This window comes from Protopterus annectens, chromosome 1.part0, assembly GCF_019279795.1.
Source record: "Protopterus annectens isolate FY-2018-M chromosome 1.part0, PAN1.0, whole genome shotgun sequence".
Taxonomy (NCBI): Eukaryota; Metazoa; Chordata; order Ceratodontiformes; family Protopteridae; genus Protopterus; species Protopterus annectens.
The window spans coordinates 982,710,212-982,723,125 of NC_056725.1; positions in this window are offsets into that span (position 1 = coordinate 982,710,212).

Sequence of the window (12,914 nt, forward strand, 5' to 3'; positions counted from 1 at the left end):
GCCACCCCTGTAGTGCCTTTTTTAGGCAAGCTTCAAATAACAAATTCACCACTGTAACAGGTACAAGCAAGCAAAATCTGAGGGTAATGCTACTCAATGCTAGAAGTCTAAGCCTCAAAATGCACTCACTTGAGGCACTCTTTAAAATGGAGAACAACGACATCTGTGCAGTGACAGAGACCTGGTTCAAAGCTCCAGAGAGCACCCCTGTGTTACCAGGCTATAATTCATACACACCTTTCGGCCACCTAACCCGGAACGAAGCACTAAAGATGGAGGCGTGTCCATATTCATTAAGGATATCCATACCTCCAGGCTAGTTGCACAGCATAATACATCCGAGATTATCCAAGTGCAACTAACTCTGGCAAGACCGGAATCCATATTGTAGCTTGCTACAGACCCCCCCCCCACCATACCCCAGGATTTCCACTCCTCATTTCTTGATACACTGGAAAGTATTAGGGTACAATGCAACAGCCTAATAATGGGCTATTTCAACTTCCCCACCATTAACTGGGAAAACTACTCATGTACCAACTCTTTTGCTCATCGTTTTCTGGAATTCATAAATTCCAACGCCTTGGATCAACTTATTCACACCCCCACCAGGGGCAGCAATATCCTAGACCTGGTCATTACCAACATGGGCAACTGGTGTTCCACACCAGAGATCAATTCCTCGTTGGTCAGATCCGACCACAAGCTAATCACCCTAGACATCCACATCCTGCCCCCACCCCCAATTAGGGAAACCACCATAAAAACTTCTCCAAAGCCAACTTCACACTTCTTAAGACAGAAGTGGCAAACTTCATGACACCCATGCAGACAGACAATAGAGGTACGACTGCTGAATCCTACACAAATGCACTTTATAAGCACTTACATGAGTGCATGGATCATGCTATCCGTAATAGAACCAAGATGCTATCCTCCAAAAAAAGGAAGACAATCTGGTGGTCCTCTGCCATAAACAAACTCTACAACAAAAGAAAGAAACTTGCAAAAAAGAGTAAAATCCCATGACTGGAGGAACTCCCTGGTCAACCTCAGTAAGAAGCTGAGATCCCTCATAAAATCCTCCAAAGTTAGTTATGAAAACAAAATCGCCACTGACTCTAAAGACAACCACAAAGAATTCTATAGCTATGTCAAGAATCTCAATGGCAACACTCAGATTTGCACGGAGTTACAGCACAATGGCACTAAATATACAGAACCAACTGATATTGCCAACATCCTGGCAGATAGGATCAGTGCTAACTTTACCCCCCTTTCATCCCCTAAAGGGCCCGTCTTTGTATTGGAAGAATGCAAAGTTCCTGTAATCATGGCTGCACAGGTAAAAAACAGACTCTCCAAAGCCAAGAACACAGCATCCATGTGACCTGACAATATCCCAGGCTGCAGCATTCTACACAAACTGCAGAATGAACTAGCACCCTACCTAATTACCATGTTCAATTACAGCCTCACCTCAGGCTTTGTGCCCACTGAATGGTGCACCATGACAGTTATCTCACTCCACAAAGGGGGAGCCTTGACGGACCCCAGGATCTACCGCCCCATTAGCCTGATGAGCCTGGTCTGCAAGGCCATGGAACGTATCATCACGAAACTCATAAACAATGACATTGGTAATCTCCAAACTCTGGACTCTATCCAGTTTGGGTTTGTAAAAGGCAGATTATGTCTCCTAAACCTGACTGACTTCTTTGAAGCAGTCACCAAAGCCATAGATGAGGGTAAGGTGGTTCACACAGCTTATCTAGATCTCGCCAAGGCTTTCAACACCATCCCCCACTCTGGAATTATAGATAAGCTCACTAAACTAGGTATAAATCCTTATGTCACACGATGGGTTGCCAACTGGCTCATGGACAGAACCCACACTGTGAAAGTAGCAGACTCCAAATCTGACTTCAGACCAGTGACAAGTGGAGTACCAAAGGGTTCAGTCCTGGGTCCTCTCCTGTTTGGTATCTACTTCTCTGTAGTACAGGCTAACACAGAAGGTCTTTGGCTAACAAAGTTTACAGATGACTGCAAACTAGGAGCCATAATTGAAACTCCTAACAATGTGGACATACTACAGAGACAGATGCCTGGTGTCAAAGCTATGGCCTGAAGCTCAATGCCAAAAAGTGTATCGTTATCCCCTTTGGTAAAAACTTTGTACCCATGGAGTGCCACAAAAGTACTAGTCTACTTAATGCTGAAAATGTGATAAGAGACCTTGGGACACAGGTGGACAATAGTCTCTCCTTTGATAATCACATTGCCACAGTGGTCAGGAAATCCTTCTACATGGCTCACCTCATCACAAAAGGTTTCTCGTCCAGAAAAAAAGAGGTCATTGTTCCCCTACTCATCACTCATTATACCCATTATAGAGTACAATGTCCCTTTTGGTATGTACCTCACAAGACATCTACAACAACTGGAAAGGCCACAGAAATACCTCACAAAGAGGATTACTGGCCTCAAACAGATGCCCTATGCAGACAGTCTCTAAAAACTCCAGCTTTACTCCATCGCATATCGCCTACTCAGAGGCGATCTCTGCCTAACATACAAAGCTATGTCAAACCCAGAGCTGTTGGACATGCTCCACTTAAAGAAACCCCAATCCATCTGAGCTACATGCTCTTGGGACCTAAAACTTGTCACCACAATAAACAGAACATGCTGGAGAGATAGATTCCTGTCCCAGAGATTTCCCATACTCTGGAGCAGACTACCTATCTATGTCAAACAGAGCTCTTCATTAGCACTCTTCAAGAAAAATCTTGATGATGGGATGGGAAATAGGAAATTCACCCCAGGGATCACTTCTGTGGCTCTGCTCGATAGGGGCACAGGAAAATAAATTTCTTGGGTGGCGAAAGCCAGGGTACCTTTTTGGCTAGGCTTATACAGGCCCTAGGGCTAATAGCCTAGTACCGACCTATGAACCTATGAACCTAAATGTATGCCTCTGGTTGTGCTGTAAAGCTTTCTCTTTCTGCTTCATAAACTCTGTGTTTAATCCTTCCCTTATCATATATAGATTTACATACTCCTCAAAATTCTTCCTTAATCTATTTAATGCCATGTGCAATTTCCTCATTATCTATTTTTATTACTCTTACCCATGCCTTCTTTTTGTCTTTTAACTTTTAACTTCCAATGTAATATCATCTCCACTACTTAGCCCCTTTTCTATGATAACTCTATTTTCACCTGAAAACCTTTATAACAGTGTATGAGAAAGAAGAAACCCCAGATAAAACAGTATTACATGTTGTCATTGCATTATCTTTTTACTGAAAACATTTCTTCCTCCACTAAATTATTAACAACAATCCAAAAAGTGTACTTATTAAGTCCATAATATCACATTTTATATTGCATATTAGAAATTTTTTCAATGGACAATGTTTACAAAGTCTGATATTTGACCCATCTAGTCTTTTTTGTACAGCAGTTACATAGTGCCCTTTTATACTTCTGCCTTCAGGCACTCACTTTATGTTCTGTAGTTTTCATTTTCTGATTTTCTCATTAAAGCCATTTTTTTAAAGAATTTTTTTATTAATTTAACATATTTACAATACATACACAGAAAGTAAGAAATTTGACTTCACATATTATTATACTATGATATGAATTCATTGAATCATCAAAGTAATCTTATATAATTAACACATTAGGAATCTTGCTATTTCAATAGCAACATTATAAGGTTATCCTAACTACTAAAAGCCTTAGTATAATTTAAAGATCTTATTCTGATTACTTATTTTTCAGCTTTACATAGTATTGCTTTTAAACTTAAAAATTCTTTGAATGTAGCAACTGACTTCAATTTCCAGTTTTTTGTTTGTAATAACTTTTCTAGCAACTGCCAAGACCAGCCAAAATATTTTTTTGCTTTTTGGTCTTTCCAGATACAGGGAATGGAACATTCACTAGTATTACTGATCCAGTTAAAGAACAATTATCAGATCATAACCCCCTTAAAAACATACTTATCTCTTCCCAATATATATTTAAGTTTTCACAATCCATAAACATGTGTATCCAATCAGATTTCACATCTTTACTATATCTCCAACAAACTGAAGAAGTCATTTTACTAAACGTAGAGATTTTGTAGTGAGTAACAATCATTATATGCATATATTTCCACAAAAAACCTTTCCAGTATAAACTTGAAGAAGTTTGACTAACTGATTTAAGTAACAACATTTTATTCTTACCATCTATTGAGTCACTCAATCTACTACTATCTAAAAAGTTCTAGAAATTTGCATCAAAATAATAACAACAACAACAATAATAATAATAATAATAATGATGATGACGATGATGATAATTATTATTATTAATATTACTATTTGTCAAAGGAAAAACAACTTCAAAAAGATCAACACATGGCAGGTTCAGGTTAAGGCACTTTAATCTTGCAGCAAGGAGACAAAAACGTGCTAATACAGAGTTTGTCTAACTAGAATCAGGAAGTGAAGCCATTCTTATACATTTCTTACAAGACATTGCCTACTAAGCTGATGTAATAAATCACAAGTTCTTTCAATATTATTTCATAGCAGCTGTTTGTCCATGATTTTCTGTTGGCATATCAAGTTTACAAAAAAAACTTCCTAAGAAAAACAATGTGGCCTTGATGACCACTGGTCAGATACAACTTCTCTCTATGCAATGTTACCATTCAAGATACTATGGCTAATTCGAGCACAAAGCAAGTACAGATTATAGTTCATTTCTTCAAGCAGTCTTTGTTCACCTGTATCTATCTTTTCTGCAGCTGTGCATGTTCTCATAACATGAACAGAGCTGATTGTTCAAGTTCAATAACATTATAGAAAACAGTATTGTTCTATTCATTATTTTCCTGACCTAGCAGATAATCACCTGCTTCTCAGTAAATTTCCAAAAGGCATAAACATGAATTTTGCTGTGCTAGCAAATACTAGGTCAGAGAGCATCTTGCAGTTTCAGAAAGCATATTGCAGTTTGAAAAGCATCTTTTAGTTTCAATGAAAAACTTAAGCTGTACATAAAATAGAATGAAATGTGTTAACCCTTTTGGCTTCTAATAAGCACTAAACATATACATTAATACATATTTTTCTAACACTATTATTATTATTATTATTATTATTATTATTATTATTATTAAAATTATGTAAAATTAACTTATATAGCTTGGACAAGCTTCCTTTTTATGTCAATCTAGCTTTGATAACAGCATTCATATATTCATATAATGGGGGAATAGTGCTCTGTTCCTCTTCACTCATATTATCCACAAATCCATTACATGTCTTACTGATAGACGATATTAACTAGATACCAGATTCATCCAACTTATATTCTTTCATTAAAAATTGTGGGGACTTAGCTTTTCTTTTTTCAAAGCAATCAGACCATAATACTAATCCATTCCTTTTTAGTAAACTAATTTTAACAATCTTCTGAGTTTCCTTAAATCTAGAGGTATGTGTAGTGAGAAAGCACAAACATTTCCACTTTGATATTAATGTAGTTTTAATAACATATTTAACTGTTTTAAAAACTGATTTCACATATGCAGAGTCTAAAGACTTAAATTAATTTCTTCTAAGGTAAATTTTGTTAAGCAGATGAAAGGATTAATTCTAATTTATCGTCTTTAATAAACTTATAAGAATTTAGTATCATCTGCTCCTAGATGGTTTTCCATTGACTAGCATAAGTTGAGTTTATCCAGAGTATAATAGAGTTAAAACTTGCAGCAATAGAATAAGATTCTACATCTGGGAAGCTAATATCACCATACTCATATATTCTTATATCTTATATGATTTCAATGAACAATTCTCAGCTTTTCAGAACACTATAACAATGAAGTTGACTTTTTTCCATTTTATTACATTTTTTGTCAGGTATTAAAGCTATCAAATACTATATATATATATATATATATATATATATATATATATATATATATATATATATATATATATATATATATATATATATATATATATATATATATCTATGAATCTAGGGCACATGCTCGACTACCAAGTGTCCGAATCACAAAACATAGAACACACCTACACAAAAGCGCTTAACATCAAAAAACGCTTCCATGTATGTGTAGTTCAAAAAAATCTATGTTTCTGCAGGGGGGCTTCACCCCCCTGCACCCCCTACACCCCCCTACTTTAATATTCTCACTCCGAGATTGCACTACAGTGGAGAAAAGGGAATTTTCCCTTACCCGCACTGTAGTCCGACAGGCACACATACACAGAAGCGCTTGCCGATGTTAAGCGCTTTCGTGTATGTGTGTTCGGTGTTTTGTGATTTGGACATATGCTCTTCAAGCATGTGTCCGGAGTCCCATATATATATATATATATATATATATATATATATATATATGTATGTATATATTTGTGTGTGTGTGTGTGTGTGTGTGTCCTCAAAAGTAAAAAAGCATTCATTACATTTTTTAATAAGAAGTAATGCTCCTTCAATTACTTTTTCAAAATTATTATTAATAATCTTATTAACATTTTGATAGATTTTTAGTCATATATATTTAAGTTCTTTTCCTTCCCAATTATATTTATATTTATGTTTATGTTTAAATTTACTGTCTAGTAATTGATGTAACACTACAGTTTTGGTTTTAGTATTATTAAACTTCAGCAGCAATACCTCTTGAAACTTTTCAATTTCCACAACTATTTCTTCATTTGAATAATTTAATTATGGGGTTGAATAATTTAAATATTGGGAGGTTGGCATAATAGTTAAGGTATTTACCTTAAAGACACAAGGTGCATGGTTTGATTCTCACATGGGGTAGTTGACTAGGCTTAAAATGGCTCACAAGGGCAGTTAGTCTTGTATGAACCTATGAAGCTAAATCTCCTATAGCTAGCAAAACTATCAATCCTGTTTGATTTTTATTAATTAACTTATGTACTATATCTCTCTTAATCGTGTGGCTAAAATGGAAGTAAATATTTTATAATCTACATTTAATAATGAAATAAGTATATATGAGAGACTAACTTATTATCCTTTCTTTGTTTAAGTATAGGTGAGATTGCAGAAAATTTCCATTAGATAGGAATTATTTCATCACTCTGAATTATCTTGAAAATGACACACAGTAATTCTGAAATATTTAATAGAAATATACTATATAATTCCATACTTAAACTATCTAACCCTGGAGCTTTGTCATTTTTTACATGTTTGTAAAGCTTCTTTAACTTCTATCTGGGTAATAGGCTTATTCTACAGAAATATTTGTTGGTTATTAAGTTTATTAATAACATTTTTCTTTAAATAATTGTCAATTTTATTTAATCATCAGGTTTATTATTTTTATCTTTATTAAGATTGTCATGAAATTTTTCAGAAATATTAAGCATTTCCTCTATAACTGATGTAAGCTTATTACCATAAGGATTTTGGATATTATTGATTTGTGCCTTTTTGCTTAACATCTTACTTCTCTTAGCTAATCTATGTAGATTTGTTGAAGTCATCACATAACTATGCACATTTTTTTTCTAAAGCTATCTCCACTTTATACATTAAAACTGTTTGATATTTTATCGTTCTTTTTTAATAAACTCAGTATTATCTAATTGTGTCTTTGTGGATTTAGAGAAAGCATATGACAGGGTACCTAGAGAGGAGTTGTGGTATTGTATGACGAAGTCGGGAGTGTCAGAGAAGTATGTAAGAGTGGTAGGTTCATAGGTTCATCGATTAGTACTAAGCTAACTGCCCTTGCGAGCCATTTTAAGCCTAGCCAATTATCCCTTGTGAGACTCAAACCCTGCACTTTGTGTTTGTAAGGCAAGCACCTTAACCATTAGGCCACCCTCCCACCCTACAGGATATGTACAAGGGTAGTGTGACAGCAATGAGGTCTGCGGTGGGAGTGATGGATGCGTTTAAGGTGGAGGTGAGATTACATCAAGGATCAGCTCTGAGCCCTTTCTTATTTGCAATGGTGATGGACAGGTTGACAGACGAGAGCAGACAGGAGTCCCAGTGGATTATGATGTTTGCAGATGACATTGCGATCTGTAATGAGAGTATGGAACAGGTGGAGGGGACCCTGGAGACGTGGAGATATGCTCTAGAGAGAAGAGGAATGAAGGTCAGCAGGACTAAGACAGAATATATGTGTGTGAATGAGAGGGAGGATAGAGGGATGATGAGGATGCAGGGAGTAGAGGTGGCAAAGGTGGATGAGTTTAAGTACTTGGGATCAACAGTTCAGAGTAATGGTGAGTGTGGAAGAGAGGGGAAGAAGAGAGTACAGGCAGGATGGAGTGGGTGGAGAAGAGTGTCAGGAGTGATTTGTGACAGACGTGTACCAGTAAGAGTGAAAGGGAAGGTCTACAAGAGGGTAGTGAGACCAGCTATGTTATATGGGTTGGAGACAGTGGCATTGACAAAAAGACAGGAGTCAGAGCTTGACGTGGCAGAGTTGAAGATGTTAAGATTTGCAGTGGGTGTGACGAGGATGGACAGGATTAGGAATAAGTATATTAGAGGCTAGGCCAGGTTGGAAGGTTTGGAGACAAAGCCAGAGAGGTCAGATTACATTGGTTTGGACATGTGCTGAGGAGGGATGCACAGTATATTGGGAAAAAGATGCTAAGGATGAAGCTGCCAGGTAACAGGAAAAGAGGGAGGCCTAAGATAAGTTTTATGGATGTGGTGAGAGAGGACATGCAGGTGGTTAGTGTGACAGAGCAAGATGCAGAGGACTGGAAAAAATGAAAACAGTTGATCTGCTGTGGCGACCCCTAACAGGAGCAGCCAAAAGAAGAAGAATATTATCTAATTTCTTTATTTGTTGTTCAAACCTTGCTTTGTGTATTTTATATTATATTTCTAACAACTCTTTATCCCACTCTTTCATTTTATTACTAGCCCATCTTCCAATTCTATCTTTAATATGCATTTTTAAGGAGTTTGTTAGTATGACTTTATTAACCTGACCATCATTCAAAGAAAAAAAATCTTGATTTTTTTCCTTAAGTTAACTCTTAAACTCTTTTAATTTCATCATATATACTGGGATTCTATAAATAATCTGAAATGTCCTTATATCCATTACTATATTAACACTTAGTTCATTATGATCAGATAAAGGACAAGGAATAGTTTTAAAATAATTCACTTTATTAAGTAAATCTATAGAGGCATAAAGCCTTTCAATTTTAGTTTGCGTCCAATGTGAATAAAAATAATGAAGGGAGAACAATGACTTATCTTCTGCTTTTACTAATAAATCAAGTAAATTATTATTACTAATCCATCTATTTAATGCTTTAGCTGATGCCAGTATTTTAGCTTTCTTCTGTTCACTTGTATCTTCTATACTAGATATGCAATTAAAATTCCCTGCTAAAATTAAACTACCTTTGCAATGACTTTGTAGCAAGTTTAAGTGATCTTTAGCCACTCTTGCACCTATTCCAATGATCCAGTAAAAATTAGCTAGTGTATAGAGTTTGCCATTATATTTAACTATTACAAATGTATACATTCTTTTGGGATCATTAATGGCTTCCATGAACTTGGGCATTACAGTGGATTTTCACCAAAGTATAGGAGTTCCTCTCCTCTTTTTCTTAAAAGAATCAGACAGTAACATTTCATAACCTAGGTTATTTAAATATTGTGCATCTTTATCTACCAAGTGAGTGTCTTGCAAGAATATGATGTCTCTTCTATTTAATTTTAGTTATCTTGTAATAATTTCCTTTTGTTGCCGGTATTTAATCCATTCACATTAATAGATAATAGATTAAAATGATCCATACTGTATTTGAAAATATTTCTTTTAAAAGTTAATATGACACATGTATCCACTATATTAATTTAACTATATACCAGACTCTAATGCATTCCTCTGACACTCTCTTAAAATTCTAGATTTTTTTAAATTCTTCCTTTCTACAAACTAAACTAGTAAATCTGAAAAATAAAACAAAGACAAATTTACAACTATAAATGTGTATATTGCTAATAAAACACAACCTACCATGGATACCAAAACTTTGTAGTTTGCCTATCGAATCGTCAAACTACTATATTATCGCTCTACCTAACAACACCTGAAATTCATCAAAAACTAGCCAAAAGCTAAAGTGACTTACAAATAATTAATATAATAGTATATACAGGTCAAAATAATAAGAAAGTATTAATTTAGTTAGATATTTTCCCATTTAAAACTATTCGCCATTACTATATAAAAGGTTAATAATCTTCTTATATTAAACACAAATATTAAATAATCCCAAAATAGTATATGACATACATATTTATGTTATAGTAGTATAAATTAACCATTACATAATTCTAAATTATTTGCTCATTCAACATTAATATAGCTAGATCTCTAAATAAATAAATATAACAGAGTGGGACCTGAAGAGATCGAGACATCTGTAAACTTACAGGTCACAGGTAATGTTATCATACAAAACTATGATGCAAAAGAGAAATCAATGTACATATATCTTTATCATGTCAAAACACACAAATATTTTATAGCTATAACTAAAAGCTCTGAATTTGTTTTAAAGTTCAAGTGTCTATATATCACATTTCTGTAAAACTTTTAACACATCAGATATCAAAAATATTTAAAAATCCTTTACCTTATTAAACTTCTTCATAAAAATATGTACATTAGTGAGGTTGAAGGGATGTCTTGCTACTTCTATGGAATCAAACAAAATTGCAGTCTATATTGTATTCACATGTTTCAAAGTGTTAAATTCAAGGCCCATTCTTCCTTGCCAGATTCAAACATATTGAAAAATCTATTTTACTTTCTATCACAATGGATGAACTGATTCAACAATAAAACACTAAAGTTTTAGCTTTGACTTATGAAATTAGTTATTTCAGGTAGTCTTAATGAATCTAATAACACACAACATGCAAAAAACGTCAAGGTTCACATGACGAAGTTTCAAATTTCAACTTTAAAATTATTTTCAAGTATTTTATATGATTTTCAATGTAGATTATATGAGATCTTGTACATTAACATTTCTGTCATATACAGGTATATGTAATAGACATCTTTCTTAAAAGCAGCTTATTTAAATGTATTTGTCTGTCTTTCTTTCCCACTAGCATTCTTACTTATTCTATATAGCTTGTATTTCAAAAATTGCTCATGAAAGACCTATTTAATCATTATTTCTTTATAAAGATTATAGTATGTGCACATATTTCTTAATTTACTGATGTTGCTCTTTTATTAATCTTACTTAGTAGATACTGCATTCCTTGTACATGTGCATATTATTCATACATTTTTATTATTATTAAGTCTACCATTGCAACCAATCTTGAATTTATAGCTATATATATATATATATATATATATATATATCAGAATTCATGCTTGTTTGATTTGAGTATGTGTTTTTAGCCATTATGTGCTGTTCTGAACTAAGCTTTACATGCTGACATTAGAAATTGACTATAGCATGTGAAAATGACAACTCACAGCACACACACAGCAATTGCTAATTTCTTCTGTAAGTTTCTCATCCTTCTTAACTCTTGTAAGCTGTTTTATCTGTAACAAACATCTAATTTTACTTCTTTCAATTAATATGTACAGTTAATATGTATAGTTAAAATTAGTAACACTACAGCATAAACTATTAAAACGGAAAGAAATATGTTATTTTGTGTAGATTTCTCACACATATACTTAAGAGAAAAAATAAAAAGTTATTTTCTTAATTCACAGACATCAGTGAAGAACTTTGACCTAGATTTTCTTCAAGACAGATCAAGGTGAGAAAAATCCAGCATTCTGAAGAAATGGGACATTCTTTTATTCTCAAGCTTTTCTTTATCAGTTGTTTCATAAATGACCTGTGAAAGGAATATTTTTTACAGGAATAAAGGATACCAAATAAACTGCACTTTAAAATTCTAATTAGCATATTACTTAGATCAGACATTCAGTTACCCAGCAATGGACATAATAAGCAGAGTTGAACAAATAAAATACAATTCTTAACTTACATAGCTTTAAAGTTACTAATGCTATTGTTTATAATATAACAATATTTTCTTCCATGAAGTATTTGTTTAATATTTAGAAATACACTTATAAGTTTAGTTAAATGGAATATATTAGTCTTTCAATGTAAACATAGTAAAACAATAAAACTAACCCTTTATATTCATCATGAAAAATGTTTTAGCTTAAAATATAAATTCATACTTACATATGGTTGGAAGTTTAAAGTCCAGTACAAACCTCTTACTTAAAGGGCAAATCTATTGTTTCAGAGAATAATTGTCCTGTAATCAGAGAACGAGAATCACTTGATTTTAGGATTTTTAGCTTTAGAAGCAGTTTTCCAAGAATTTGTTTCACTCTGTCTCTTCAGGGATATACTGTTCCACTCCATTTCTTCAGTATTATTAAGGATTTTATTGCTGTTAACAAAAGTGCACGCCTCTTCTAGCATGTTAAAGATTTCGATTTCTTTGGAAAGGAATAATTTGTTCTTTGCAGGAAACACCAAAGTGGCTTTAATATTGTTCTATTTAAGCGTCCTGATCAGTGGTAAACAGAATTTTTCTTTTACTCATAACTTTACTGGAAGAATCATTGTCAAATCTGATTGCATGATTACCTATTTTAATAAGTGGACTGGACCATGCTGCTTTTAATATTTGATCTTTTCTAAGCTAGACATGAACTTAGCTACAATTGAGCATGGTGGTGAGTTTTCTTTCTTAGGAGATACTCTCAGGGATCTATGTACTGTTTGAATTCCAAAAGATAAAGTTTCAGGTAGATTTAATGTTTTATGTAGCCAGGTAGTTAAGATGTT